The sequence below is a fragment of the Doryrhamphus excisus genome, linkage group LG7, assembly GCF_037039965.1.
Source record: "Doryrhamphus excisus strain RoL-2023G ecotype Guam linkage group LG7, RoL_Dexc_Guam_v1.1, whole genome shotgun sequence".
In the NCBI taxonomy this organism is placed as follows: domain Eukaryota; kingdom Metazoa; phylum Chordata; class Actinopteri; order Syngnathiformes; family Syngnathidae; genus Doryrhamphus; species Doryrhamphus excisus.
In genome coordinates this window covers 7693761-7700408 of record NC_136363.1, presented here as the reverse complement: position 1 = coordinate 7700408, position 6648 = coordinate 7693761, and positions in this window count along the sequence as shown.

The window sequence follows — 6648 nt, the reverse complement described above, 5'->3', positions numbered from 1 at the left end:
ATTTGAAGCGGGTGTGCTAGTGAAATATGGAGCCGCTACATGGTCAAAAGGTTCAACAACATGAATAAACATACACGCCGACTCCACGCCTTTCTTATAGTAACATACGGTGCAGGAAAATCCAAAACACACAATACAATACAGTAACAAATGGATAAGAATATCTAAGTTTGATTTTTTTTTTTAGAATTTTGCAAGTTTTAGGCATTAGAAGTACTTGAACACTCAATTCTTATGTAATATAAGAGCTTTGTCAAGTTTTGTTAGTGGTGTCAAACAGCATTTCATGATACCAAGTGTAGTTATAGAGTTTCTCACAAAAGTGAGTACTCATACGTCAGCAGTAGTTTTATTTACAATGAACTAGGGGTGCGCCGATTGAAAAAAAAAAATGGGTATCAGTACCATCTCGCCATGGATTTGGGAGTATGCAGACACTATGTAGGACTGTTAGTTGCAGGAGGAACTTTAGTTGTGTGCGGGCCTGCGTAGGACTACAGATGATGCGCGATGCAGGGTGTGCAATACACGGTGCACGGTGTAATAATGACTGTGGTGAGTCATTGATAATGTAAATGTGCACAATTTGTGCATTAAAATAATAGTGCACAAATCTAAATAGCTAATTGAGAATGCTTAAAAGTACAGTCAGTGCATAGATGTCTATTGACTCAAAGGCCAGAAGTTGTTGTTTTCTGCACTTTTCCTACACACACACACACACACACACAGTGTCACCTGTGAGTAACGACAACACATGCGCTCAATTCATCACACACCAGTGCACATGCTCAAGTAGCTCTTCATTATATTAATTACTCTCATTGGAAGAGCGATCATCAGCCCTTGTCAGAATCCATGGCCGCCTGGTACCCGCAGTGAATGCTGGGTTGAGTAATCACCATGTTGAGCCCCACACATCTCACCTAACCCACCGGGGTGGGCCCTAAATACCCAGTGGGGAGGGGTGCAGCGCCCTGTAGAACACATTAATCTCTGCTTTCCTTCAGGTAGCGCAGGCTACAGGTGCTGCGTTCAAACCTGTTAAAACGCCAGTCGAAAGCCATGAAATGGGTCCCGACCAGCCCTCACGCAGCAGGTAGCATCCAGAACTTTAATGAAATGCTGCAACATCTCATCAAATGCGGCTCAACACAGCAAACTTGTGGATTTATGACTTAATTGTCCTGCGCCCAGCAAGCCCGCCATGGCCTTATCTTGCTCTGCTTAAAGTTCTCTTCATGGCCAATTGGCCTGATCCGCCATGCTTGTCTGCTGCTAATTGAACAGAGATGGAACAAGGGGAGAGCAAGATGGTGAAAAGAGAGGGAGAGGAATGAGAGAGTAATGTGAAGGAGGCGAGGGGCTGGTGTAGCATGCAAGGCCTCATTGATTAGGTGGCGAGCGGTGCAATGTTTCTCTCCTGACGCTTACAAGCATTAAAGCTACATAAACACCTATAATTGCTTCGCTTAGAGCAGTGTGGCGGGAAGGGGACACACACACAGTCATGTTGGAGTGTTAGCAATATAAGAGGCAAAATGAAATGCTCATTAAAGTCATTCCGTTGCCTTGCAGAGTAAGTGTGAGTGGATTAGATGTCTTCTGTGTCCTGATGCCGCACTAAGACGGAATGCTGAGAGAATCCTCAGAGACATGAACACTCGCTGCAGGGAGCGCAAGAAAATGGGAGGGACGCTGGTGACTGTGACAAATTAGCTCTGGAACCCGAGAGGAGCCCAAGTGGCCGTGGGCATCGGGAGGGCGGGATGCGGCTGGCTGGCTGGCTCCAGTGAACGGTATTATGCCGTTCTAATAAAAGACGATGCAGGACTTTTTGGTGCCATGAGTATGTGGGAGAACATGGTGATATTTAAAAATGCAACACAGTAGAGTGCAGAAAAGACGGAGAAGGAAAGATTTTTGTCCTACCACATGATGGACCATTTCTGCAATCAGCAGTGTGTGCTCTGTCACCTTTTGGTTCATGGAACCAATAGACCGGATTCTACCATTAGATTATATGCATTTCCATTTCAAATGTTGTACTTATAGGTTATCACATGATACTGGGCCTGATACCAGACAAACCATGTGATGATCTTATTATCACATACTACAGTATTCATTGGCCCTGTCCCCTAGAAACCGCCCATGAATGATACGGGAAAAGGCCGAAATGATACTGTGTCAAAGCCCAGGGCAGTGATACTGATAAAATATAGAGTTTAACCATGTCCAGTATCAGCCCCCGTAACTGTCCACTCAGAGCGCGCTGCTCTGGTATCGTGCCTGTGAAACAACCAATCAGAGAACAGCGCACGAGTGCTTAGTGCCTAGTGCTTCTCCAGTCACCAAAAAACCCAAACTTGATTAATGGAACTTTAATTGTCAGACATTGATAAGATAAGACTGTTGATAAAATATTATTGTTGAAATATTTTTGCAATTGTTATGTTTACACTGTTTAGATATAATACATGTAATAAACTGAACATTTTCTGGAAACAAAATGGTCTTTTGATTAAATAGTACGTGATAATAAGCTCATGATTAAATAGTATGTGATAATAAGATCATCACATGGTTTGTCTGGTATCAGGCCCAGTATCATGCCCCCAAGTGTCAGTATCAGCCCGAGACCGAAGGTCGAGCACCTGGCCCGATACCAGACAAACCATGTGATAACCTATAATTATCACATACTATTTAATCATGAGCTTATTATCACGTACTATTTAATCAAAAGACCATTTTGTTTCCATAAAATGTTCAGTTTATTACATGTATTATATCTAAACAGTGTAAACACAACAATTGCAAAAATATTTCAACAATAATATTTTATCAACAGTCTTATCTTATCAATGTCTGACAATTAAAGTTCCATTAATCAAGTTTGCGTTTTTTGGTGACTGGAGAAGTACTAGGAATATTTATAGTGTGTTCACACTCGTGCGCTGTTCTCTGATTGGTTGTTTCACGGGCACGGTACCAGAGCAGCGTGCTCTGAGTGGACAGCTACGGAGGCTGATACTGGACATGGTTAAACTCTATATTTTATCAGTATCACTGCCCTGGGCTTTGACACAGTATCATTTCGGCCTTTTCCCGTATCATTCATGGGCGGTTTCTAGGGTACAGGGCCAATGAATACTGTAGTATGTGATAGTGTTTTTTACTGTGCCGTCTTGCAACAAACCAACCACCAAAAAGAACAATACATCCAAACAATGCTATTTTGGGTATTACCTGTGTCCTGTCCGCCACATCCATCACACAAAACCAACTGACTGCTGCCCCACCCTTGGGGGCTCAATCGCGGAATTGTGGGATTTCTCCGTCTTGGTTGTCATTCCTAATCCAACAGCCACTCGACTGAATCACCATCTCTCTGGACAACACACTTCTATATAATACACAGACTGTACTATCAGCAGGTAACTATAGTGAGGCCAGGCTTTGTTTGGCTGTTGTATGTCTTATTGAGCACCCGCTGTAACTCACTACAAATGTTCTAGGTCTATATAAAAAAAGAGGTGTGTGTCAAGCAGATTAGCGTCTTATTGCCTGCAAATCAATATCCTCCAGTGCTTGAAAAATAAGGTCCAAGCCCATCATCACTACAGAGGCTACACTAGCGTCACTAGCTCACTCACGGAGAATAAAACTGGATTGAATATTGGTTATCACCTGTTCTGGTGTTTGTAGATGTTTGTGGATTCTCCGAGTGCTTAATCATGAAATATGACAATCCATCCATTTTCTACGCCGCTTATCCTCTGGAGCCTATCCCAGCTGTCTTTGGGCGAGAGGCAGGGTGCAAACCTGGATTGGTCACCAGCTATTGGTCACATATAAAGAACCATTCACACTCACATTCATACCTATGGACAATTTAGAGTCACATGGAAACCCATGAGATCCCCAAGCAGAGAATCGAACCCAATCTCTTTGACTGTGTGGCCAACATGCTGACCACATTGATCCAAATAAGAGTATTTGGTTCCTACAAAACATTCTGCTCATCTTATACTTGGGGGTCTAAAGGTTTATACGTGCAAATTGACAGGCGGCACCAACTCCTTCCTAATTGAGTCAAAGCTTTTCTTCCAGTCACTCACACACACCAGTGACCTCGCGAGTTGCAGCTGTGATGCAGGGACTGCCTTGAAATAAGGGTGAAGTCAGCAAACAGAGGAGGAGCTTAGATGCCAAACTCCAAGATAATGGTGATGATTCAGTCATTCATTTTCTACTGCCCCCTCACGAGGGTCGCGGGGGTGCTGGAGCCTATCCCAGCTGTCTTCGGGCGAGAGGCGGGGTACACCCTGGACTGGTGGCCAGCCAATCACAGGGCACATATAGACAAACAACCATTCACACTCACATTCATACCTATGGACAATTTGGAGTCGCTAATTAACCTAGCATGTTTTTGGAATGTGGGAGGAAATAGTACCCGGAGAAAACCCACGCATGCACGGGGAGAACATACGTACAAACTGAGATGGTCGATGGTGGAATTGAACTAGGGTCTCCTAGCTGTGAGGTCTGCACGCTAACCACTAGGCCGCCGTGCAGCCTAATGGTGATCAAAAATCATTTAAAAAATGTTGAGAAGCTAATTTCACTGATAAACGGGTCTTGCCTTGACTCTGTTTTGGAGAATACTTACTATGGGATGGCGAAACTAATCCAGACCTCTCTGCAGCTGATTCCCGTATCCATCTCCTTTGCACCTCCTCAACCTCCTGTGACTCCACCCCGTCAATCACACCTCACAGATAGCTCCATGATTGCAATCGACACTCCGATGATGGAAGTGAATAAAACTCCTACGGTGACAAGCCCTTGCGTATGAGTCATGGCTGTGCATTAAAAGTTGAATCTGACACTCGGGGCGTTCTTTACGTGAGATGTTCCTTGACACCATCAATCCCGTCTACCACCCCCTCCTTTATGTTTAAGTTGTGACGCATCAGGACTTTGAAAAGCAGTGTGATGAGGTCTCTGTGTCTGGGGCTAGTAAAACAAATGAGCCACTTCTTTCATTTGTGCTAAGCACCCTTTTTCTATTCTGCAGAAAGTGAAAGCAATTATGTCTCCACCTCGGTAGATGCAATGGCTGGCTAACTTTCTTAAGTAGTGCTGGTGCATGCTGTCCACCTGCCTCTACTAACCACTGCCTAAACAAGTCTTTAACCAATGTAAACTAATCCAGACCAGTGACTCACCAGCCATCTTGTGTCCTCATAAAGGCGGCTCGGAGAGAGCAGTGTTTACAGAAACGCTGCTGAGGCTCACCTCTGATCTGCCCTACGATAGAAGAAGAAGGAGAGAGACATGGGAGCAGGGAGGCATGGAGACGCCGGGGGTTACATGATTGCAGGACAAACTCATAAAAGTTCCATTAACCCACGAGAAGTTAAAGAGGCCCTGTTTTCATCCAGCAGACAGCCGTCACAAACAAAGCATTGCCATAAACCGTATCCTCCTTCCTTTCTCTTGATCTTTGGAGCACCCGCATTGTCTACCATGATTCCCTTCCCAGCAATATTTCATAAGAATTCAAATTTTTAAAAATCTATAAAGTACATATATAAGACATTACACACCATCCTCCGATGACCAAAACATGACGCCCTGGTTTTCGTCCCCCCCTTCCACTTTGACTCTGCCTTCCTGGCCCATGAGTCACATGCTGACGACGCCACGGGTCTATATACATCAGCGTCAGCTTGTCTGTCTTATTAAACTTAGTCTGGCCACACATTCATGCCCGCTTTCAGTTGACCGCCTCTTTTCTGGTTCCACAGTGTCCATTTAATATGATATTATTTATCATAGAACTGGATGAAGAAGCTAAATAATGCACTTAGCACATGAACTCCCTGGTATACTACACTGTTTAGGTGTACCTAATAAAGTGACCAATGTGAATACTACACAATTACCCTCCATACTCTGACTAATTCTAAGAAATACCACCTTATGGTGCTAAACTATTAGGCCTACAATTGAGGTTCCCTTACAGATTATTAGAGACCAGTGACTTTTTATATACTTAAAACACGCCAGGATTGTCTTTTATGTCCCCCAAAAAAGGAAGGCAAGTATCCACAACGCGACTATGTAAACAAAATAATGTCCCGACATCATGAGTAAGACACACACACACACTTGACCCCACCTCTACCTTGTCAATCACCTCCGTTTTATAGTTTTAGGGAGGTCTGCTCCCAGCCAACGATTGTGAGTGTTCTTTCAAATCATCCATTAGTCCACTAAGCACAGGCTCTTAGCTCCTCTTCTGATGCCCTCGCTATCTGGTACCACTATCTCCCCTGCTCTCTTTCCCATGGTGTAACCTTACCTCCCCAGTTTAATGTTGTCTTCCTTGATACATACTAAACCCGTCCTGCTCTGCTCGGTAGGATATTGTCGTGTCTCCATATGGTGGACACTTAAATGTTCAACAAAACATGATGGGAGTAAATTGTTTATCCCATAGGAACGACTGGAAATAGAATTAATCTGTTCCAGAGTCAAGATGTCACCAGAATAAAGCCCATTTTAGAAAATACTTGAAAAAAATTCAGTGTTTGCCTGTACAGCCCTGCTGAGGAAGAATAACATTGCTTCATT